The sequence below is a fragment of the Cryptomeria japonica genome, chromosome 6 (genome assembly GCF_030272615.1).
Source record: "Cryptomeria japonica chromosome 6, Sugi_1.0, whole genome shotgun sequence".
NCBI classification, from domain to species: Eukaryota; Viridiplantae; Streptophyta; class Pinopsida; order Cupressales; family Cupressaceae; genus Cryptomeria; species Cryptomeria japonica.
This window is the reverse complement of record NC_081410.1, coordinates 344487739-344514917: the sequence shown is the minus strand read 5'-3', so window position 1 is coordinate 344514917 and position 27179 is coordinate 344487739.

The window sequence follows — 27179 nt, the reverse complement described above, 5'->3', positions numbered from 1 at the left end:
ACACTCATTTGACACTTTGACAACCTTTGTCATTGATGCCAAAGGGGGAGTAGTGGAATGAGAAAAATAATCAGTAAAATGACTCATCAACTCAGGGGGAGTACACATTCTTTTGGTACACATTTTTTGTAAGGCAATATCGACAGAATCTTTTTGGATGACAGTTTTTGGATTTTTCTCATGAGTGTTGCCATCAATGCCAAATGGGGAGATTGTTGGCAAATGCACACTCCAATGAGACATTGTAGGTGATTAAAGGTTTTGTCATTGATGGCAACCTTACAATCCTATGACACCAGCAAGGCAATCCACCGACACTAGCAGGATCAGACTTTATACCGACACTCATACCACCGATACTGGTAGTAAAAGGAAGCATACCGACACAGAGGCCAACAGGAATTTGTTTGTAAATTATTTTGTTAATTATTGTAAAATCATTGTAAGCTGACTTGGCAAGTTGTAAAATGACTCATATATATAAGAGATCATTGTAGAACATTTTGTAAGAGATGAAAGAAAATATATAGGGGAAATAAGGCAAACCTATTATGCGAATTATAGGTTAAGGGTTTATGTATGAAGCAGAGCTATAAACCGGTACTAGATCTGGCATAGTAGATGCTATTTTGAAGTAGTACAAGACATTGGATTTATATAATCCACTTTGTAAGTTAGTGAGACTTCCCATTTTGTAATTGAGCAGTGAGCTCTAGGCACTTGGTGTTCCTACATGTGGAGGCCCCTATTGCAGCAGTAATATTCTCTTATTGGCTAGTAAGTGAATATTGTGGGTCACAAATCCCATCAAGGTTTTCCCTACACCGGGTTTCCTCGTTAAAATAGTAAGTTATGGTGTGTTTTTCATGTGGTTGTTGTTATCTTTGTTTATTGCATTATTTCTTGTTTACCAGTATACAGTATTAATATGCTTCACATGTTTTAAGTTAAGAAAAGCTTATAACCGGTCAGATACTGATTCACCCCCCCCCCTCTCAGTATCTGTGGGAATCCTAACACTATGTGCCTCATTTGGAGGGTCTTCACATTTTGATTATGACTGAGGCCCATTGTGCACCTTATTTGGCACACCCTGGTGTCAAGAAGATGCACGTTGATCTTAGACAATTTTATCATTGGGCTGGTATGAAACATGACATTGTTGATTTTGTGTCAAAGTGCTTGGAATATCAGTAAGTGAAGGTGGAGCATCAACACCCTATAGGGCTTTTATAGCCTAATTTGATACTGGATTGGAAATGAGATATCATTTTCATAAATTTCATAGTAGGGTTGCCTATTTCTTCGCATTGTCATGATGCCATCATGGTCATTGTTGATAGATTGACCAAAGTTGCTCATTTTGTTCCTATTCGATCATCTTATACAACAATAGTTGTGGCACGAGTCTTCTTGGAAGATGTGGTGAGGTTGCATGGGATCCCAAGGCAGATTCTTTCTGATAGAGACCTTATCTTTACTTCAGCCTTGTGGACCTCACTTCAACATGCTTTGGGAACCCATTTGAACTTCAGTTCAACTTATCACCGAGAGACCGACGATCAGATTGAGCGTGTAAATCAGGTCTTGGAGGACATGCTTCGCATGTATGTTATGGACTAGCAGTCGCGCTGGGATGAATATCTTTGCCTTGTGGAGTTTTCTTATAACAACGAATATCACAACTCTATAGGCATATCTCCCTTGTAGGCTTTGTATGGTCATCCTTGCCATACTCCTTTAAGTTGGGATCGATTGGAGGATAAGGTGTGTTTTGGCCCGTATTTTCTTTGGGAGATGGAGTAGCAGGTTGAGCAGATTCATGGGCATTTGGTTGCTGCTTAGGATAGGCAAAAGAAGTATGTCAATGCCCATAGGGTCGATGCCTAGTTTTCAGTTGGCGATCGTGTGTTTTTGAGAGTGCATCCATGGAGGAGTCCGTTCCATTATGGAAAGGGTTCTAAGTTGGTACCTCATTTTGTAGGCCCTTTTGAGATCCTTGAGAGGATAAGACTTGTTTCCTACCATCTTACCTTGCCACCGAGTCTATCCCACATCCACGATGTCTTTCATGTTTCTGTTTTTCATCCTTATCATTCTCATGTGACCCATGTTCTTGATTGGAACACTTTGCAGGTCAAGGATGGGCAGCTTTCCATCGAGCTCATGCGCATCCTTCAGCATCGGGGTTTGATCCTCAGGGGTCGTACCATAGAGCAGGTAAGGGTCCTATGGGATCCTAGTGATGAGACCTCAGTGACTTGGGATGATGCAGAAAAGATGAGAGAGCTTTATTTCTTATCTATTTATGGCTTCCAAGAGTAAGCCTAGGCTTGGGGGGGAGGATGTACTACCCCTCCTCGATCAGCCTCTTTTTGTATATTTTGATTTACTTTAGTGCCTATTTAGTGGAACATTTTTGTATATTGATTTGGATGTTATGCAATGTTATTTCATGCTTTATCTGGATCTATGGTGTATGCTTTTATGCAGTATCTTAGTGCTTATGTTTAATGTTATTTTATTGATCACTATCATGGACTGACACTTTTGCCTTATATTGTGATGCATTATTATTATGTTGCATGTTTGCAAGTGTATTGGGCTATGACATGATGATTTTCTTTCACTCACTCCAGTGAGATAGGGAACGCCATGATTCTCCTTCATTGGTGTGCATTCTGTGTTTGTGTATATATTGGTCTATATGTACATGTGGTTCTTCGGTGCAAGACATTGCAGGTACTAGTACCGGGTAGGTACGGGGTATTGACTCCACCTGGTTTCATAGGTCTGAGCATGCCTTATATATCCAATGGGAGTGGAGGAGATAGTTGTTGTACCCTAGTTTGACCCGCAGTTACACTCGTGTGAGTTTTTTCACTCGGTTGTCTTTCCCATCTGGCTATTATACAAGTCATGGTGCCTTGGTTTGGTCATTTGAGAGTCACCATTTGATCATTCTTGGTTTTGCATGTTTTTGTTTATTTAAATGGTTATTTAATTGAATGGATGATGCTATCTTATGTTCGCATAATTAGTTGATTATTATGCTCTGTGATTATTGATTGAATAACTAATGAATTGCTAGACTAGATGGTTAAATGGCTTATTTATTTTGTATGGTGCATTGGTATATTTTGGAAGGAAATAAATAATTGCCTAGCCATTTAAATGTTAAATACTTATGTTGAAAGAAAGTATTGTTTTTGGAAATAGAAATAAAATAAAAAGATTTCCTTTTTACTTTTCCATTTGACTTTTTCATGTTAATAGTTGGAAAAGAATTATTTTTGAAAAAAGGAGTAGATCTAATTGCTTTTTAGTTTTAAAAATATTTAGACCTGATTGGTTGGGGAATTTTCTAACATAGAAAGTTTATGTTAAAATATAATTTTCATGCTATTCTTAAGATTCACGGGAAGAAGGAAGAGGGGAATTATGGAGAGAAATTCTGGAAAACTTCCTCGAGGAACTGGAAATTCAACCTGGTTTGCAAGACTGGAAATTCTTATATCTTTGCTTGTTGCTTCAAGGTTGGAGATTCTCTTCTTCTTTGGAATTTGTTATTTGAAATTTTTCAGTTGCTTCCTGTGTGTGGAAATTTATGCAATCTTCCTGTAGTTGTTTGTGGAATGATTGGAATGGAAGAAGGAGTGTTTATTATTGTTGGTTTTGTGAAATCTATGTCATATGTTTGCATTTAGGAAAGAAATGGTTCATTTCTCTATCTATTGTGTGTTTGTTCTTGAAATCAATTTCTTGTTTTAGCTCTTCTATTTGGAAAGAATGAACTAGATTTAGCTTGTTGTGTGTGTTATAGTGCCTTGTTGTCCAAGATTTGGGGTTTCCATGGGATTTTATTTCACCATTTGCCTTATTGGTAAATTTCCATTTGAATCAGATTTGGCACTGTGTATGTGTGTGCCCGTGAAATGTTTCAAAAATGAATCATTTTCATGTTTAAATGATTGGGTGGAGTGTTTATTTTAATGCCTTGGAGGCATGTATTTTATTTGTTTGGTTTTGTTGATCTTACCTCACCCTGTGGTGGGCTAGTCCCACCATGTAGGTCGATAGTCTCTACTTTCTGCAGGTAGCAGTACTACCGTTCGGCAGTACTGCTACATGATAGTTGTACTACAGGTTGGTAGCTACTGCTACCAACGGTAGTAGCACTACCGGTTGGTGGGACTACTACCAGTTGGTAGTAGTGCTACCAGATGGTAGTGCCTGCTAGCGGTGGACAAAACCACTACCGGTCGGTAGTCCTGCTATCGGTTGGCAGCAGTACTACCGGAAGGTAGTGTCTGCAGCCCCGATAGCGGCACTGCTGTAGATTGGTTTAACCCCCGCGTAATCTTGTCCCCTCACCAGTATAAACCGGTTAGTGCAATAAGTTAACTTTATAAAATGAAATATATTTTGTGAAATGGTTTTTGGGTTGAATGAAAATGGTGAATTTCCATGTGATTTTATTATGTGGTTAATATATTATCAATGGAAATTAAGGCATGAATTAGAGATTCAAATTGGTTAATTTGGATATATTTTGGAAACAAATTAAATCCCTGTTTAGAATTCATGTTTAATTTGATTGAACGTTTAATGTGGATTTCATTGTTGTTTGAATATTTATTTGGAAATTGAATAATGTGACTACTGGAAAGAGTGTTTTATTTAATTTTCAATCAATGATGTTGCAAGTGTTTATGATGTTATTTTCTCAAAGATTGTCTGAATGCAGACTTAGTGAAATTAGTTGTGCTTACAAGTGTATATGTGTTTTTCTGGTCTGTGGTTCAGTCATCCTGTGGTGGCATATTTGGTACCTTTCACCAAGTGATATATGTTGGCTTCGTTGTCGTAACCATGTAGTGTGTTTGCCTTATGGTTAGCCAAGAGTTAGTATGTCCTTGTTTGACCACTTGTTTTTGATAGTGGTGTTATGGCTATCTGCTTCACCATAGGGTCCTCGGGGAGTGACCTTTTTTGTTTAGTGCCCTTTGAGAGAGTGGCTTTCACTTGGGGGTTGCACCCAAAGTGGTAGGCATTATGACCTAGTGAAAGTCAGATAATAACTGGTAATCTAATGAATTGATTAAGTGGGTAGTTTCATAACATTAATAAAGATAATTGTACCTTGCGCTTGGGCGAGTGCTTGTACTAAGGCTCATCATGTTGTGAGAAGGCTTGGAATGGTGAACCGACCACCTTGTCTTCACAAAAGGTCGGTAGCGTCTGCATGAGTCTTAGTTCAAACTGGAGGTTTGGGAGAGGTTACCAGGATAGTGAGCTGGGACCTATGGAGGTTGTACTATGGTATCCATCTTAAGCTATGCAATGACACTCTCTCATTTGGTTCACTTGTGTGTTTTTGATGTTGAGTCACTTGGATTATTGTGGAGTCATATTGGGTTGTCATGGAGTCATATTGTTTTGTCGACCATATATCCTTTCAATATTTCAATGGTGTAATCTATTATTGCTTATGGCTTCTTGTGATTGTTGAGTTAATGATGAATATTTGGATTAATGGTAATTGTGGAATTTATCTTTGAAGCTAATTCTTCGTTGGTAACCCTTAAGGAATTCTGGTATAAGTCTTCCACTTGTGTTTTCATGCATGTTGTGTGTTATGCACTTATTATGTTTATACTTTAAAAAAAAAAAATTGTTTCATCCTTGTTGTGGGTTTTTCCTTCAGGTTCCTGGCGGGGCATTACATATATACCCTATACAAATTATCATGCCTTATGTTGACTTACAAAGATATATACAATATCAAATTACATGTCGGCCAGATAACATAAATGCATAAATATTAAAACCAATTAACGATGCCAGAGCCAAGAGATGTCGGTCTCCAATACCGATAACCTTTTAATAAACCATGTTGGCCTGCATTGTCGGTTACCTAATAAATTCTTCTATCATGCCGGTGCCGGTGTAGAATCTGTGAAGTGTCTGCTGGTACACAACTAAACCAAAACATGATGTCGGAACACAATACCATATTTCCATCAATGACAACATAGTGAAACCAACCAATTGAGTGTCAATTTCCAACAATCTCCCCCTTTGGAATTGATTGCAACACTCATGTGAAAAATGGTCAAGGTTTCATCTTGTCAGTTTCATCCTGCCTGCTCCCCCTAAGATGAATATCCACTCCACATCTCCATATCTATAATTCCCATATCTCCATAAGTCCCCCTAATGTGTACAACCTTTTTTTTCTTTTTCACATCTATATCACCCCCCTTTGACATCATTGCCATCAAAAATTCTAAAAAGAATGTCAAAGATTCAAGAAACTGTACAATGAATATCCCAAAATATCTTACTGGAGCTTAACAAATTTCTTATTTTTTGGATAAGCCTTCTCCATAGCTCAGGATAGGTATCCCAACCTATTTTGAAAGTGTCAGAAATGGATACAAGTCCATTGAGTATATGTGCAAATGACTCTTTCTCATTTACCTCTGTCAGTGTGGGCTTTCCCACCATATCCATACACTCTTTCTTATGTACACTGAGTGAATCCAACTGGGAACTCACCAAGCCTCTCAGACTTCTAGCTCTTCTAATAATTTTGTCTCTTTCCATCTCAAGAACAGAAATTTGGTTTTCCAAAATCAAAATTTGACCATCAATGAATGTAGTCAATGAAATCAATTCGTCAAAAGAATTAGCTACATTTGCAATTTTCTCCTGAAATTATTTTATCTTCTTATCCATAATAGCTGTAAGTATATCAGTGTTACAACATCCTATAAATATTTGTACATTGCTTCAACAATTTTCTATTAGTTTCAGCTTCTCATCAATCTTTTTCTTCTCTGATTCAATTACCTCATCAAATGCAACTCTCTTAGTCTAAGTAAACCTCTCCAATGCTTTTCGGTTTGAAATCTTCTGTAAGGATTGAAATTCCTTTGAAATATGCTCACTAATTATCTTAATCTTGCCCGATGGGCTTGATTCATTGTCAATATTGCACTTTGGGATTAGTCTGTGTAAAACAATGATTGATTGATCAATAATCCCTTTATTTGTAGATCCTTCCTTCATAAGTTTTTGTGCTGCCTTGATCATGAGTTCAGTAGGACTCATCTCTATTATGTTTTTCTTTTTGACCTGTGAGGTGTCAATTGAAAAAAATGATGGACCAACTACTGGTTCCCTACCAGATTCCCCTTTCTTCTCTTCTTCTAAATATTTATCCTTTATAGCTTCCTCACTTGCACTGGTGGCTTCGCCAATTGGTGCAGTATGTGTAACTATAAGTTCCTCTGGGAACTGTAACCTCAACTTGTACATTTGTATCCAGAGGATTGTTATCCTCAATATTAGTATCATGTATAACATTAACTTGTTCACTCTTTGTCTTAACCAGTATCTCAATGTTTGTCTATACACTAGTATCAACCGGGGGCTTGATTTCCACTATCTTAATATTTTTCAAAATTGAGGGTGAAGTACCCATAATCCCCTTTCCTTTTCCTTCAATTGGGGTGTCAACAGTGTCTGTCTTGGTTTCCGATGAAGTAAATAATCCTCTATTCACTCCAAGAAACTTAACCCATGCTATTTGAGTTTCCTTTATTATTTCATTTACCCTTCCTAGCATCAAACTAGTTATTCTATGTTTTCTATTAAAAACTTTTCTATCTGCCACCTCAATTGTCTTTTCCATTTCATCTGGAGCAATAGTAACACAAATAGGTAATAGCTCTTGAATTTTAATATGCTTATCTTCTTGCATAGCAAAAAACCTCCTAGCATCTAACATATTATAAAACTCAGCCGATATTTGATTTTCAATTTCTATTAAGGCTTTCTTATAAATATCCAAGTATAAGAAGACTTCTTCTGTAATGCCCGCCAAAATACCCCAAAGAAACTAAACAATAATACACAAATGGAGATAATTTTTTTCTTAATTAACATCTAATAACTACTAATGCAACATATAACATCTCCATCTATTTACATTCATTAACCAATTAACCAATATGAACATACATCATTGCTCATTTCATCAAATAACGCAAGCGGAAATAACACAACATCAATAATCTTTCTCTAGGGTACTTTAACATCATTACTTAATTCATTTCCACAATAACATACTACACACATGATAGGTATATTTCACCTTCCTTTATGCATCATATTCTAATTCTTTAACCATGAGATATGCAACCTGCAACATTACTTATTCCTCATGATATGTATAATTCCCTTTCTACCAATGCATCTATATGAATCATTTCTATATACTAGATCCAATTAACATCTTCTAACATATTCACTTATTAATCTACAAATATTCCTCTTTCAAGTTTATTTAACATTCTAACTAGCCTCTAAACATTCCATGAAATAATACAACTAATCCATAAAGCAATTCCATTTTATTCCAACTATAATCCACTTATTTCCATGATTCATAAGATAACATCTCTAGAATAGTACAATTACTATATCCCTAAATTCCAGTTTCCAACTACAATTTATCTTACAAATATAAGTACATTAAATACATTATGAGCATAGCTCTTTCTACTACAAGATTCCATCTACTATATACAATAATATTACATTACATATATTCCATCTTATCCATTACATAAATCTGCTATAAAGTACATCCATAGTATATCATGAAGAAGAATCCACATCCATGCAAGCAGAATATAAGAGAACATCCCAATGGCTAAAAATCACCAACCTCCCGACCATGTGGAACCACCCCCCATGCTACGAGATGATACAAGGTCCCAACACATACTCTAAACCTAAGCTGACACCTATAACCAAGGAGACTAACCACACAAGGACTCTCAAGCAAGAACTCACACGTACAACAAGAATGAACTCCCAGAGGCATAAAACTCATCAAGACATAAATGCATCCAATAAGCATAATTATAAATCATAAAGGGGAAACACATGTAGGAGTGGAGTGCCATCACATGCCATCCTCATAACATAATAACATAATAACGCAAGGCACCAGCTTGATGGACATGTGGAGCCATCTCAACCTATGAGAGACTAAGGGAGATTAGCTTACCATCTTCACGGCCTTCTCATGCCTATCCTAAAACATCCTCCCTAGGACTAAGTCATGAGGCACAAATCAATTTATCATCTTATTAATTAATATAACTACCCAACCCATCAATTATTATGTTATCACTTATTTACAAATCATAGAAAACTCCAATGTGCCCTGGTGGTCTAGACTTCATGCATCCTTACAAGGAACCTCATGCAAGCCTATCTCTCATGACCCTGGTCATCACAAGGAAGCCCACTCCTCCTAACATGGCCCAACAATAAATCACAAGAGGCTCTACCAACATAATTACATGAAAATAATACTCAAAGTAGTCAACAACTTCCACACATACTCTTACAACATAAACAAGGCGACAACAACATATACAACATCACTATAGCAAAATGAGCCTCCTGGCTAACAATAGAAAAGGCATATCAAGCCATCAAATGCTGCCATCAAATAAAGAATAATATCACAACAAGGCCTACTCACTTGCTGGTCCAAAACAACATAGAAATCATCTCAATCATCCATGGCCTATCCACATGGAAGAGAGTCTAAAATATTCATAATGCATAGAAAATCAAATATACTCAAAACCATCAAAATGCATCAAAACTAATCAAACCCAAATTGAGAAATATTAATAGACCTCAAATAAAGCCTCTAGTACAAAAATCAATTTAGGAAAATGCCTCAAAAATAACCAAAACTGAGAAAATACAAAACACAGACAGGTTAGCGCTTTTGCCAAAAAGAACAACACTTCTATCAAGAAGAACAATGCTTATGCATTCCAAAATTGCACATATGCATCTTAAAACAATGCTTATGTTTCCAGATTCACACTTATGCATCCTAAAACAATGCTTATGTTGAGCAGAGCAGCGCAAATGCAATATAGAACAACGCTTTTGCAGAAATAATGCTTTTTCATAGAACTTACGAAAAACTTAGAAAATTTTTGGGTAAAATAATAAAATATAGACTTAACAAAAGGGCTCGAAAAACATATGAAAAGAAACACCTAGAAACAAGGAATTCTTGGGTATAAACACAATAAAATAACTCAACCTAAAAACCAAGATTTAATCACATAACTTCACAACAATTTCTCACAGAGCCGTGAAATGCATACATGGGAAACCCAAAATAAATATCTCCCAACAACTATATATAAACTCTCATAACATAAAGTTTCCTTCCCAAAAATTTCCTTTCAGCAATAATAAAACTATAGAATAAAATATCATTTCAACCCAAACCCAAAACATTGCAAACACAATGCACACACAGAGAAGCCATTGAAAACCAAAACGCAAAGTGAAGAAATCCAACCTACAACTTTGAAGTAATGGTTTGAAGCTGAAGAAGAGCTCCCACAAGCCAAACCAAAACCAATCCAAGCTCCAGCCAAATCCAAGAGAGAAGAAATCCAAAACTAAGAAGAAAACTTGCTGGAGAAATTTTCCAGAGAAGAGCCAACCAACCCGAAAAACTTCACGGGAAAGAAAATAAAAGCAACAATAATCCAAAACCCTAGCCTCAATTTCGGCCAATCAAAATATTCCATTTTGGGGTATATTTTACCAACCCACCATATAATATAATTTATTCACCCATTTTGAATTTAACCAATGAGAGTGAAGGGTAGGTAAACTAAATAAAATATACTTATCCAACTAAGTGGAAATGTTTTATTTCTTTATTTAAATTTAATGTGTTCATATACCCCACTTACGAATAAAAGTCAAACTAGGGAGCATCTACAAAATTTAGGAAATGGAAGATGGCGTAAAGGCTACAGTGATTCTCAACAGGCTCATCCAAGGCAGGGTAAAGGTTTCCTTCGTTTGGCCCAGAATCTAGATTTTGATAATAATCCCTTCACCAAGATTTTCAGAGATAAACCTTTTATTCAACCGGTTTCAAACTTACCTTCAGGGAAACAATGGTTGAATTGTTTTGCATGTCTTGATGACATAAATAAGGCAACTAATCAAAGATCCCAAGCTCATATAGATGTTTTTGACATCTTCTACAGTCGACCAATTGTTCAACCGACTCACTCATTTCATAAAAAATCTTGAATTATTTGAATCTCAATAACTATGCACGGGGAGAATCATACAAACAAGGGGCTCAAAATGCTTTCAGAGGACACACAAGCCATCACCCATTTATGTTTGAAAAATAATTTGGGCAGGAAAAAAAAATTCAAAATCTAGTCAAAAATTTTCAACCTTCGAAAGTGTATCGGCTAAAGCAAAAAGAAGAACAACCTGTTTTTGATATTTGTAAAGAAACTCCATATGTATCCCAACAATCTTTGCACAAGGGATGTTTAGTCGAAGGGGATAATGAAACAGACCATCATGGTGATCATGGAGGTCCCTTCAATCCAAAATTTGCACCCCTTGTGTGGAGAAGAAAGCAGGCCAATCTCAAGGAGGTGGAAATCCCTCTTTCCAAACTGGATCCGGTAGAGAATGCCTCTGTCATCAATATCACTTTTCCTAAGCATGCCCTTTCTCAGTCTGTTTCATTTCTTCAAAATTTGGCTCTCATTGGTAAGTTTAGTTCATCGATCCCTTTTCAATCTTTACTTTTATGGGCTAATAGTCAATGGTTGGGTTTTCATGATCTTTTCTATATTGATAGCCATTCAGGGTTTTTTGTTGCTCTGTTTTCTTCACCTGAAGATAGAGATGTAGTCCATAAATTCAAATGTTGGTTTTGTCAAGGGGCTAGTCTATTTACCTTGCCCTAGATTCCAAACTTTAAGCCAGATGCTAATTTATGTAGATTTTACCCTTACTAGATTTCTTTCCTGAGCTTGCCTTTGGAATATAGAGATCCGAAAATTGTTGAGATCGTGGCTAATAAACTAGGTATATTTGTTACTCATGATCTTATACCCTTTGAAGTAATTCAAAGAGATGTTAGAGTTTGCCTACTTGATTCAAATAAAATCCTTCCAAGGCAAATTTCTATCACAACAAAATGGGGTTTATGGTTTCAAGACATTGTCATGGATAATGCAGAGGACATTTGCAAATATCAGCATAAACTAGGGCATTTTACTAATACTTGTAGTGGTCTCGAGTGTTCAGAGATTCTAGTTTGTAAAAATCATTTCTCAAACCCTTTACTATGCACCGTTCATCAGCACGAGGTAGTTTTTCCTTCTAATTTTGTACAACCATGCAGTGTCGCCTTTGTGCCTCATGATGACTCAAATTTTGAGTTATCTTATGTTCATTGGATTATTAAGTTGACGAATTTCTTTAACATGTATAGCTGGATTATCTATAACTATACATCTTCCATCATGCCCACAACAGTTCTCCAATTATGTGACAAAACATCTAATGATAGAGAATTTGTAGTTCGGGACCTAATGTTTAATGAATCCTCGATTGATATTCAGAGTTTAATGCATAATTTTTTAGATTTAGGGGTAGCTATTTCAAGAAATGAAGGCCATATTCAAGGATTAGCAGATGATATTTTGTCTACATTAGCTGCCACTATGATTGAGGAAATTGCAGAATTGGAAGGTGTTAGTATGACAAATGTAATGTGTCCCTTACGAAAGGCAAGGTGTTGTTGCTCAACAATTGAATTTTCAGTGGAAGGGAAACTTCCCTTGGTGAAAGAATCTCCAGTTTTGAGTAAACCTGTTGGATTATGTCCTACAAACAAGATTGAGCAAAATTTCTCTCCGATCTCCCCACACTTAGTTATCCATTCACAGGAAATTATGCAGAAAGTTATGGAAACCCCTCAGCACGATGGTGAGACAAAGATAAGTAATTTTGACTATTCATAGTCATTATCGGTCAAGCAAAGTCCAAGTATGAAGACAAAAGTGTTTAGAACTCCTAAGAAGAGAGGTAGAAAACCGAACTCTATCAAGATTCAAGAGGAAATAGAGGCAGGTGTTCAGAGTACATTAGACAGAAAATTTAACATGTCAAAAAGAGTTACAAGGAATGCAAAAGGCAGTCCTTGTCTGCAATGACAGTGATTTCATGGAATGTCAGGGGTATTAATGCTCCTGACAAAAGAGGTAGAATTAAGCTTCATCTTGATTCTACAAAGGATGACATATACATCAAGAAATGAAGTTATCAGAGGAAATGTATCACAAAACAGTGGCTAAATGGACACAATTTGGATTTTCCCATATGCAAGGTGTTGGGGCCTCGGGAAGATTTCTCACATTATGGAACCCTAAAAGAGTTCAAGTCCATCGATTAGATCAAGATCATAATTGGAAAATGCTGAAAGTAGTATGTTATTATATGACTTTTATGTTATTCAATGTGTATGGGCCTACCCTCTCTCAGGAAAAAAAGATCTATGGGATAAACTAACTCATTTTCTCCAACAAGAAGAAGAACAAAATTTTATCATAGGGGGAGACTTTAATGCAATTTTGTCTCATAAGGAGAAGCAAGGAGGAATGTGCCCACCTCCATGAATGAAGCAAGGAGGAATGTGCCCACCTCCACGAACTATGCAGAATTTTCTAAACTTTACCATAGAAAATAACTTATTGGATGTGATTCCCAGTAATGGTCTCTTCACTTGGGCTAACAGGAGATCAGGTTTTCTTCAAATTGCAGAGAGACTTGATAGGTTTTTTATACCTTTGGAATGGCAACTCAAACAGTTTAGTTATTGTTCAAAAATTCTTCCTATTTCATAATCAAACCATTTTCCAGTTCAAATTGCACTTGAATGGAAAAATCAAAATCTGATGCCTTGTTTTGGTTCTTCTTTTAAATTTGAGCGTATGTGGTTTAGACATCCACACTTTCAGGCATTATTAAGGTAGTGGTGGGTATCTGCCCCTACATGCAAAGGAACAAAGATGCACCAATTCTTTAAGAAACTTCAGTTTATTAAGGTTAAGGCAAAAGAGTGGAAAGGAAAGGTCTTCAAGAATGTATTTGCACAAAAAAAAATCATTGAACAAGAGTTAGAAGAAGTTAACCAAAATATAATTTCCAAAGGATTGGATCAGCTTTTGCACTCTACACAAAAGGGTCTCCAAAGTGAGTGGGAAGAGGTTTGTAAGAGAGAAGAAGAATATTGGAGACAGAAATCAAGAGAGCTTTGGATGAAGTAGGGAGATAAGAACACAAAAAAAATTCATGCATCCACAAAACAAAGAAAAGCATCAAATGTTATATTCTCAATCAAGCATGCAGACATAGGGGTATTGATTAAACATTTGGTAGATATTCAAGATGAAGGAGTTAGGTTTTTTAAGAATCTTTTAGCCCCTATACCTTCTATTTTAGATCCCTTTTGGAATGATAAAGTCGAGTAGTTATTGCAGTCTATTCCTCCTCTAATCACTGACTTGGATAATAGAGTCTTACTGGCCCCTTTCAGTTTAGGGGAAGTCCACAAAGTGGTATTCTCTCTTTCCTCGAATAAAGCTCCAAGTCTAGATGGGTTCACTACTCTCTTCTTCCAAAAGTGTTGGGATGTGATAGGGATAGACCTTTTGGTGGTAATGGAAGAATCCAAGAAAAGGGGTGCAATGTTAAAAAGTTTCATTGCAACAAATATTGCTCTTATTCCAAAAACAACCACTCCATCAACATTTGCAAAGTTCATACCTATTTCACTCTGTAACACGATCTATAAGATAGTAACTAAGGCCATTTACCTCAGACTTCATTATCTCATACCTAAGATCATTTCACAAGAACAAGGGGGCTTTGTTCCGGTAAGGGAGACTATGGAAGGAGCTTTAGTAGCACATGAGGTTTTACATTCTATCCATGAAAATCAACAAGCAAATTTTGTTTTCAAACTTGATATGATGAAAGCTTATGACAAGGTTAAGTGGGAGTTTCTCTTTAAGGTATTATCTAAATTTGGCTTCTCAAACAAATGGTGCAAATGGATCAAAAATTGTGTCTCGAGTGCACACTTTTTTATTCTAATAAATGGACATCTCTCAGGGTTTTTTCAGGGTACAGAGGGAGTAAGACAAGGTGACCCTTTATTACCTTTTCTTTTCATTCTTATGGTAGATGCTTTTAGCAGACGCATTAATCTTTAGTCATCAAAAGGGCTTTGGCATGGAGCTAGTCTCCTAGGTACTTTAATAGCAGTTACTCACTCTCTTTTTGCTAATGACACATTGTTATTTGGTAAGTCTTCTTTAAAAGAAGCTAGGCATATTAAGAAAATTTTGGAAGTCTATTCATTAGCTTTGGGTCAAAAAATTAATGCTACTAAGTCTAAGCTTTTCATCTTCAATACAAATCCAATTTTGTCACTAAAAATATCAAAGATTTTAGACTTCCCAATGGATCAATTGCCATCTTCTTACCTTGGTATTCCTTTCTTTATGGGGGCAAACAAATCTTCTTATTGGTCTGTTGTTATTGGAAGAATCAAGGCATGAATCTCAGCATGGAAAGTAAGGTGGCTTTCATTATCTGGTAGAATTCTTCTTATAAAAATAGTGTTAACATCAATACCAAACTATTACATGTATGTTCTTAAAGCACCTTCACCTATCATTCAACAGTTAGAGAAATTTGTAAGAGAATTTCTATGGAATAGTAATATGACAAATGAAAGGAAAATCCCCTTAGTTTCTCTGAAAAATATGTCATTTCAAAAGTCACAAGGAGGAGTAGGTCTTCATAATCTAAAAAATTGCAACAAGGCTTTTGGAGGAAAACTGATTTGGAAATTGTATACTAATCCTACTTCCAAATGGTGTCAGATCATGCAAGCTAAATATTTGGATAATAATCAACCATCTAGAGTTTTGATAATTTTGGATCCTCCAAAAGGGTCAACTATTTTGAATTTTATGATGGATTCAAGAAATCTAGTAACTAAGTATATTTCATGGGAAGTCAATAATGGTTTCAGTGTTAACTTTTGGACAGACTCATGGTGTGGTCATCCTCCAATTGCTCAAATGGATAATATGGAAGATATTATGAATAGAGCTATAGCTCACTGGGGTACAAAATTGAGTAACTATGTGTCCGCTACTGAAATGGTTTTCATGTAAAACAATATGGAAATACCCAGCTCTTCTCCCAATATCCAATCAACAATCTTCTTCCTTGGTAGATATCTTCTTGAATAGGATAGTTCTCATGTCTAATAGGGAAGATGTGATAATTTGGGCAGCTTCTAAATCGGTGCAATATTTAATTAAAGAAGGCTACAAAGCCATACAATAGGGTTGTAGTAGTAAGGTGAGTAGTTGGGCATACTCATTCTATTGGAATGATAATGTTCTGCCAAAAGCAGGTTGTTTCGCATGGTTAACATTGAACAAAAGAATCCTAACAACAGATAGACTAGTAAAATTGGGCATTTCACAAGATTTTAATTGTGTGCTTTGTGGCTTAGAAGAAGAATCAGTTGATCACTTTTTTTTCCATTGCACTTTTTCCTCTCAATGCTGGTTCTTCATCATGAATAAACTCCAAGTTCTTATGCCCTTCCCGAAATCACTTTGGGATATGTTTAACTATTAGCCTCTTCTATTTTTATCTTCAACTTTGTCAGGCATTTGGAAATGTGCTCCTGCTCTCATCATTTGGGCCATCTGGTGGGAGAGAAATAGAAGAATTTTCAGAAAAGAATCCTCTTCCCTAGATCGAGTTCTAGCCAAGTTGGAAAATTCGATTGCAGAAATTATAAATTATTCTCTCTCTAATTCCAAGGACATTCAGCCATTTACCAAGTGGGATAAGGTAATTGCAAAATAATGGAATGGTATTATTATACCAATAGGGATTCCTCCGAATTGGTCTTCATCTCATGTTAGAGATCGGTCTTCCATAAAATGGTTACCCCCTGCACCTAATTTCTTTAAGATCAACTTCGATGGCTCTTCCCATGGAAATCCAAGGAAGTCAGGAATTGGAGTTTGCATTCGAGATCATTATGAAAAAATGTGTTCTTTCCAAGCATCTCCTATCCCCTTGGGTACCAATAATTTGGCAGAGGAAAATGCCTTACTAGTCAACCTGGTGTTAGCAAGGAAATGCAGTCTCTCCAACATACATTTAGAAGGAGACTCATTAGGTCTCATCAATGCAATTACATCGAAAACATCTAAGACTTGGCACTTATCGTATGTCTTAAAGCGTATTTGGGATTTACTTGAGACATTTACAGATTACATTGTTATCCACACATTAAGGGAACGCAATTCCGTAGCTGAAAAATTAGCAAATATGGGTTGTGATGGCATTTCAGTTGAGTATGTTACATCTCCCATCAAACTATCTTCATACCCCGAATTGCTTGAATTGGTACAAAAGAAAATTATAGCACTTTAATTCCAAATTATACCTCAATGAGTACTCGCATGTATGCACTTAATTTGAAGCATACGGATAGTATGACTGATAGGACACTCTCATGTATGCATTTAAATGTAGCCTGCAGATGGTATGAATGAAAGATTAGTGCGAGTTCTCTGAGATTTTGATGATGTCATTTCACACGGGGAAAGGAGATTTTTGGTTTCTCACACATTCCCTTGGCTATGCTACTATCACATGTTAATGCAAGAAATCTCGAGTTTGATTTTTCATAGATTGACTAATTATTGCAATACAAATATTGCCTTAATGCAATCCTACCAGAACCTATTTTTGCATGGCATGCTAGGTTTTGTTTATAAAAGGAAACTTGCCTGCTTTAATATACAATTTTCAGCTAAAGTGTTTGAAGTTTGAAGCAATTCAGTGAGTAGAAAAATAGAGAATTTTTCTTGCAAAGGTTGCAGGCAATTGCACTAGGAGTACATGCCATGGAACGACCAAGTTCTAGTGCATATTAAAGAGCCCTCTGTAGCATTCCATGGCCACATTGCTGATGTGGACATCAATCAACTGTTCCACCTGCAAAACCCACAACTAAGGAGAACAGTTAAAGATTTCATTGGTGAGGAGAAATTGTCCCCTCAAGCCAACAGGATTTTATTTCCCTATCAAATTCTTAGTTCTTTTCTGTCCAATGCTCTTGATCTTTTGCAATCGATTCCTCTGCTCGAAATAATGTTTTTTAAGTTGGTAAGGTAGAATTTGCTTGAACTTGCCATGTTCTATAAAGATTTGTCCAGTTATAATCTTTGGCAGGGGTCGGCTCTCTTAGGGGTTCTGTTTCCATGACATTTCATCCAATCTATTCATGCATACATGGTGCTTTATGATTGAATCAAGCATTCCCTCAAAAAGGCAAAACTTCCACCATGTGAAGAATGGTCTGCAACAATTTGGTAAACAATTGGATGAGCACATTCTGCACAGAGTCAGGATTAAAGTTGGGGTTGTTATGGTGATTTTGGAGTTAGAAAATGTTGATCCCAGACTAGCAATTTCACAACCAGAGGAAAGGGGATGGACTACAGAAAGGGTGTCAAACCTTAATGCACCTTTGCATGATGTGGCCTCGGGATGGACTAATAGTTTCTCATAGCCTGAAGTGGCAGAGGAGTGGGAGAATATTGCATCGACTCCTATGAGGTAAGTAAGGTTGCGACAACCCACATAGGTCAACATCTAGGAGGTCATTCATCTCCCTCGAGAAGAACCAGAGCCGGTGCGATGGGAGGATGATACCTCAACCTTCAACGCCCTCGAAAATCAAATCCTGGGTGGTTCAACTATGGAAGAGTAAAAAGATAGTTCTAGCTCTCTATTTTTTTGTTGCCAATAATATGCCTTAGATTCAATACAGCTGATATGGCTCCTTAATTTTGACTATTTTTTGATAATTCTATTATGTTGATATATTATATCAAATTATACATATCAAAAACATGTATATTTTGTTGAAACTTTTTTTGTAAAATTGGGTGACTTGACCCTATATAGCGTAGGTTTAGTTTTTGTACTCGAGCCAGGATTCAGAGTTTTCTTTCCTAGTTCTTTCTCTGATGAGCTCTCAAACTAGGTTTTCTAATTATTAATATATCAAGTGCTTGCCACTTTTTGCTTAAAAAAATAAAAATAAATATTAAACAACAATAATGCTTATCAAATATTAAATAATCATAAAATCAATAAACATTAATTATCAAATAAATATAAATATCAAATAATTAAATACTCAAAACTTATAAATTAAATATTTTAAAATAAGCATTACCAAATGTAAAACTATACATCAAGAGCCACATAATTACTCTAACATAAACAAGTAAATCAACCAACATAAACTGAACTCACAATACCAAGGGACCAGGCTTACTAACTGACATGGCTAATTATGCCAAGACACTGACTACTCACGGTGAACAACTTAGACCTAGAGTATGTGAGGGGAAACTCATGCCATCTCCGAACCACATAAGCCATTGGAACTAAGACACACTCAGACCTGTGAAGCTAGGTGGAGTCAATGTCTGGTACCTACAAAATCCTACAACCACAAAATGACAATACCACATATACATATACATATATAGAACAAGCAAGTGATAGAGAATCACGACGACAGATCTTGCTCACAATGAGTGATGTGGAATCGTCTCTATCATGAAGACAGTCAAACAATAGTCAAACACATCTAATAAATGTCTCATCATATGTAATCATGAAGTAGGGTTAGTGTAATCATAATCATCATCAAAACCATGGTAAATCTAATCTATCAATAATCCATCACATAATGAGCATATAAAATCCATCGAGTACATATATCATCAAATCACATGATCAATCATGATAGTGCCAATATCCATATAGATAATCAAAATAGCCTATGTCCAATAGTGTCTAGCATCAATGATAAGTCACTTAAGCACATGAGTAATCATCATCCAAATCATCAAAATATAGTCTAGATAAGTCTATCAAGCATAATATAAAAGTCAACTCTAGTCAAAATAAGTCAAATCAAGGGTGGACACTACATCTTCCTCTACCTCTCTTTACTCATCCTCTTCTAAATGATCAAAGTAGAACTATACATTATTTAACATGCCATCCTTAGTGATTTCATCTACTAATTCTGCACAAGTTTTAGGTGAAACCTTACCAGAATAAGTGTCATTCTTCTTCTTCCTCTTTGCAGTACCAAATGCAGCTGAAGTGGTTACCTTTGGTGATTTCTTTTGTGCCGGTATTTTGAATGTAAAATTCCTAACTAGTTGATTTTTAGCTTGAACATTTGTTTCATTTGTTTTCTTTCTCACAACCCTCTTGAATGACAATGGTGTGTCATCCTCAGATTCAAACTCTGTAGTAACAGGCTCAATGTGTACTTCTGGATTCTTCCTCTTCCTGCCTTTCTTCGAGATAACATTAATTAATGCTTTAATATCCTATGAGACCTTCTCCACAAATTTTCTAGCCTTTCCTTCTTGCTTCTCTCTCTTCTTCTAGTTGAACTCTATTTCAACCTTTCTTTTTTTTTTGTTGTGCAGTACCACAGGCCTTCTCTACCTCATCAATAGGTGCACCAATCAACATTTTTGCATAGGCATCAAGAATCTGTGCATCCACCTCATAGGCCATTTCCTCAATCCAAATATTTTGGGGCTTAACTACTTCCATAAGTGTTTCATCCTTCTTCACCATGAAGCATATGTCAATTGAATATTTTTCTACAATATGCCCGGGTACCCTTACCCTAGACCTCGTAGATTTTTAGAATGCTTTGAAATATCCCCATACCTTATCACCTCTCTGACTTCCTAAAGCAACAATTGACTATTTCAACTGTCTCCCTACTAGGATGTCAAATGCCCATTGCCTTTTACCAAAACCAGGTGTATCTTTCATGAATTATAACATTAAGCAAACTATCAAGTTCCATACTGGAATGTACCCTTCTTATCTCCCTTAGTATTTCACATCCTCTCTCATCATTTTGTATGCAGCTAAAATGCATGAACTGGAAATAGAATTCAGTCAGTTTGACTGAGCTACCTTATACCCGATGATCATTCTACCGAATTTGATGTCTATGTCAGTAATAATGCTCACTCTCATAGATATTCTATCAGATGTTGTGCCGGTGATTTTGTTCATGAAATCATTTGAAACCTTCTTATCTAGATGTTTTCTAGCCGATGGTAAACCAATGATTTCCCAAATGACTTCCTTGGTGATCTTGTAAGGTTTGTCTAACCATAAAAATTCCCTGTGTACTCTTCTCAAAACATATCTGATTATCTCATCTTCAAATTTTGGAATATTCAGAATGCCAGTAAACCCTCAGTCTTCAATGTGTTTTAATGTTGGTTTGATCTTTCCAGATTCTCCCATCAGCTCACTCATATACATGCCCTTAATTTTAGAAGTTCCCAAGTCCTCATTGTAACAGTCAATATATGCCCTAACATATTCTACATAAACAACTCCCTTTGGAACATGAGAAAATTCTCCAACCGAATCTTTCAAGGTAGCCACATGTGGATACCACTTGAAAATTGGCCTGGGGTGGTCCTTAACCTCTAATATAGTTGGGCTTGCAACAAAAGTAGGAATAGATGATGAGCCCGCTTCCATGTTTAAAGATAAATACCTTTTGATCGCTCTTAATGAAAACCTCAAACAAATTCTTCTAGACATTGGTGAAATTACTCAAGGAGAAATCTGATTTCTCTGTAATGCCTTTGATCGCTCTTAGTCGCTCTTAATTGCTCTGAATGCAAGGTGATCAATAATGAAGTGAATTCGACCTTTTAACCTCCATGAAAAACCCTAATCTTCTATTGACATAAATGACTATAGATGAAAGATATCGGATCTTGCATAGAACATATCCATGCCGGATAATCATCTCCAATGTCTGGAACCTCTTTGAGAACCTCTTCCCGGGGTACATGCAACATCTTCATGAATTTTTCCTACCCCTAGGGCATCTGCCTCAGTTACTAGATGAGCTACCTACTGGTATAGGAGCAACCTCTTCTATCGGATAAGTAACTGGGACATTTCTATCTTATGATTGTTCTTCAATCTTCCTAACCCATCTTTGAGTATGGTCTTGTCGGGCTTCACTAACCTTCTCATTCCCTTTCTCATTTGATCGTCCATTATCAACCAGTGGGTTTCTACTTCTACAAAATTTAGCAATATATCCAACCTCATTACATGCATAACATGTAACATTGTTCCTTTGAATTGCTTTGCTAAAACCGGTGTAATTGCTTGACCTGCACTAATTAGCCATATGTCCAAAGTTTCCACATGCATAGAATTTAACATTCATTATGCAATCCTTTGTCTTATGACCATACTTATTCCATTTAGAATATTTACCAGGAGTAGAATCAGGGTTCTGATTTTCTCTGATACCAATTGTTGGAATCCAATAACACTAAGAGGGGGGATGAATCAGTGTTATACCAGAATGATAAATTTTAGCCTTATTAAAACATGCATACACCAAATGGTATACCAATACATACAAAATTGAAATAAATAAAATAACCAATAAGACAATCACAGAAATGAGAACCATAACACACATAATTATACGTGGAAAACCTCAAAGAGGAAAAACCACGGTGTGATTTGTGACCCACAATATCAATCCACTGGCCATATGAAGAGATATTACAAAATATGAGGGACTTGCACTTGCAGGAAGGCTTATAGCCTAGAGCACACTGCTCAATCACAAAAGGAGCCTCACTGACTACATATAAATCCAGACTACAATCTAGAGAAGTGTCAAACTACTAAGATAGCATCTTCTATGCCAAAATATAGTTCCAGTTTAACCTCATTCTGTTCCGGTTTGAAACCCTAAAACCTTTATTGAAATAACCCTTACATAAATTTCCTCACATACATAATCTTTCTAAAATATTTCCCATCATATTACATTCACATGTCCATAATCTCCTATCTCATTGTCATTCACAAAATGATCTATCAATCTAACCTATATACCCTATACAAATTATCATGCCTTATGTCAGCTTACAAAGATATATAAAATATCAAATTACATTTTGGCTAGATAACATAAATACATAAATATTAAAACCAATTGTCGATGTCGGATCTAAGAGATGTCAACCTCCAATACTGATAACCTTTTACTAAACCATGTTGGTCTGCATTGTCGGTTACCAAAGAAATCCATTTGTCCTGCCGGTGTCAGTGTCGGTGCCGGTGTAGAATTTTTGAAGTGTCTATCAGTACACAACTAAACCAAAACATGAAGCTAGAACACAATACCATGTTGCCATTAATGACAACATAGTGAAACCAACCAATTGAGTGTTAATTGCCAACAAGGCTTCCCACCGTGGCTTTTCCCTTTACCAAGTTTTCCATGTATAAGTCTTGGTGTCATGTGGATGGTATTTATTCTTTGATTATTTTTTATGCTTAATTGGTTTAAATGTTATTCTAGTATTTGGTTTAAGCATTCTGGTATTAATGTTTTGGGTTCCGGTATTAAAGTTTTAATTGCTAAAAGTTCTGGTAATCTGCAAGAATTGATTTCCCCCCCCCTCTTAGTTGTCTTCCAATTATTTGAATTGTCTAACAATTGGTATTAGAGATTTGGTCCTCTCTGCAAAAAGCTTAACCACTTGAGGAAGATACTATGGCGACTAACAATTCAAGTTCATCTAGTTCATTTGGAGCTATCTTTCGGAGAGATATTCCTAGGCTTGATGGAACAAATTACACAGTATGGAAGATTCAGATGGAGACTCATCTGAGATGTCTTGGTAAGGAGATTTGGGAGATCACATAGAATGGTTTTACACCATATAATCTGGTATCTAGTAATCCTCCTCCAGCAAACTTGGATAAGGAGCTTGAGAATGATTGTAGAGCAAGAGAAGCCCTCTTGTGTGCACTTTTTGGTCAGCAAATAATGGGATTAACTGATAAATCATCTGGAAAGGTGATATGGGATGAGTTGGAGAATGTTAATGAAGGTGACCCTACAATGAAGATTGCTAAACTTGATGGTTACCAAGTGAGATATGAGAACCTAAAGATGGAAGAAGATAAAAGGATTACTGCGTTCATGGAAAGGGTAATTGAGATTGTTATGAAAATTCAATGTTGTGGTGGAACTCTTAGTGAAAGTGAAATTGTTTCTAAAGTTTTGAGAGCCCTACCACCAGCTTACAAGATGAAGGCTACTTCTATTAATAATTTGAGAACAATATCGAATACATCTGTCAATAGAGATACCTTGGTCGAGAAATTATCTTCTTTTGAGCTTGAAGAATTTGGACCTACTGGAGCTGTAAAGTTTGAACCTACTTTTCATGCATCTACATGAACAACTGGTAATAAAGATTGGAAAGCTTTATATGCAAAGGAATTGGATGATATGACGAGAGAATATGATGAGTTTGAGAAAATTGAAGCATTATTTTCTAGAAGAGTACCTAAAGGACCGGTAGGAAGTAGCAAGGAAAAACACATTTTAAATGTTTTGCATGTAATAAGATTGGTCATTTTGCATCTAGATGTCCTAAAAGGAATTTAAGATTTGAAGAAAGAGTTAGAAGATCATTTAAGCCTAACCTTTGATATCAAAACAAGTATAAGTATAGAAAAAATAGAGACAAATCATGCTACATAGTGGATGAGGAAGGCATTATTGATTCTAATGATGAACTGACAGAAGACTCTACTAGTGGTTCCAATAATGGGAAGGAATGGGTATTCATGGCTATCAAGGAAGATGTTTTGGTACTGGAAGAGAATGTATCTAAAGAGAAGGCACTTGCTGCTAAAATTTAAGATAAGGATTAATGGGTAATTAATAGTGGTTGTTCACATCATATGACTAGAGATAAAGGGAAGTTTCTATCTTTGCAAGAATTTGATGGTGGTTTGGTTAGATTTGGAGATGACAAAGCATGTATGATCAAAGGAAAAGGAACTATATCATTGGATGGTAAGAAAAATACTGATAATTTTTATTATGTTGAAGATTTAAGGCATAATCTTTTGAGTGTAGGACAATTGGTGGATAAGGAATTTCAATTACAATTCAAGGATCGAAAATGCAAAATCATTAACAGATCTAGTTTGGAGATTGCAATTGGTACAAAGACAAAAGGTAATATATCTCATTTGAATTCTCGTGAGAAGACATGTTTGATTGCACAAATTGATGACAGTTGGCTATGGTATAAGAGGTTGTGTCATGTGAATTTTGATTGCATTGTAAAGATTAGTTCAACTAAGGCCGTTAGAGATATACCTAAGATTGTGAAGCCCTATAATCCGGTATGTAAAGAATGTCAAATAGGTAAAATGGTCAGAACCTATTTTATGAGTATATTGTTGGCATATGCACACTCCAATGAGACATTGTAGGTGATTGAAGGTTTTGTCATTGATGGCAACCTTGCAATCCTATGGCACTGCCAAGGCATTATACCGGCAAGGCATTACATCGACAAGTTAGTGCACCGGCATAAGCAGATCACACTCTACACCAGCACTCAGGACACCAGCACTGGCACAAAGAAAGGAAGTATACCAGCACAGAGGCCGATAGGATTTTGTTATATTATATTTTGTTTAATATTGTAAAAATTTTGTAGGCCGACTTGGCAAATTGTAAAATAACTCATATATAAAAGAGATCATTGTAGACGTTTTAAAGGAGAGAAGGAAGCAATAAGAAAAAAATATAAGGTAGACCTATTATGCGAAATATAGGCTAAAGGTTTATGTAAGAAGCAGAGCAACAACCAGTACTAGATCAAGCATTATAGATGCTATTGTAAAGCAGTACAAGATATTGGATTTGTATAATCCACATTGTAAGTCAGTGAGACTTCCCATTGAGCAGTGAGCTCTAGGCAGTTGGCCTTCCTGCATGTGCAGGCCCCTATTGTAAGTAATATTCTCTTATTGGCTAGTGAGTGAATATTGTGGGTCACAAATCCCACCGAGGTTTTTCCCACATCGGGTTTCCTCGTTAAATCCTTGTGTTATGGTGTGCTTTTCATGTGGATGTTCTTGATTCTATTTATTACATTATTTCTTGCATACCGGTACACTATTATAATATGTTCTGCATGTTTTAAGATAAGAAATTCTAATTATCAGTTAGATACTGATTCACCCCCTCTCTTAGTATCTGTGGGATTCCTAACAATTGGTATCAGAGCTTGGTCCTCTATTTTCAGAAGTCTAATAGCTTGAGGAACATCTTGACATTGGTAAAGATGGAAAATCTAATGAAGCAACTTGAAGGAGCTCTTTCAGACTATGATGCAGAGAAATTGAAAAATATCAAACTAGAAGATGATTTAAGGGCAACTCAGGATATCATTTAGGCACTTCAAGAAAATCTTACTATTGCAAGAAATAAGAGAAGAGAACTTTGTGAAAAGTTGCAAAATGAGAATGATGAAAAGGAATCACTTAATGATCAGATAAGAAAGCTGAAACTAGAGAACATGACAAAAAAGAATGAGATGCAGGATATGACTATGAGATTTTGCAAAGAGATTGAGGATAGGAAGAAGAATGAAGAAGAATTGACCAGAAGACTAAGTGATGCAGCAAATGAGAACACAAGACTTAGCTATGAAAATGACATGTTGAAGACAGATCTGATGTACACTCAGAATGACTCCAATGAACTGATGAGACAAAAAGAAGTCTTAGAAAGAGAACTAGAAACTACAAATCAACATATAGAAAAATTCAAGAAAAGCTCAAAGGAACTTGGCACCTTGCTGAAGAATCAAAAACCTAAAGGTGACACTTCTAGAATTGGCTTTGAAGTTGGTGAAAGCTCCGGTACTGCAAATACTCAGGATCAGAGAAAACCGGTAAGACAACCTAATGCTTATAAATTCAATGGAAAATGCTTTATCTGTAATAAGTATGGTCATAGAGCAAATGAATGTAGATCTAGAAATTACTAGAATATCAACACACCCACCGGTCAATGTTCAAAATGCAACAAAGTTGGTCACAACTCTGAAAACTGCAGAATGAATATAAGATTTTATGTTTGTGGAAGATTTGGACATTTATCTAATCAATGCAGAACACAAACCGGCATAGTTTATGGGAAAGCTATTCAGAAGAATAATGTGACTTGTTATGCATGTAACAAGATTGGGCATATTGCAAAATTC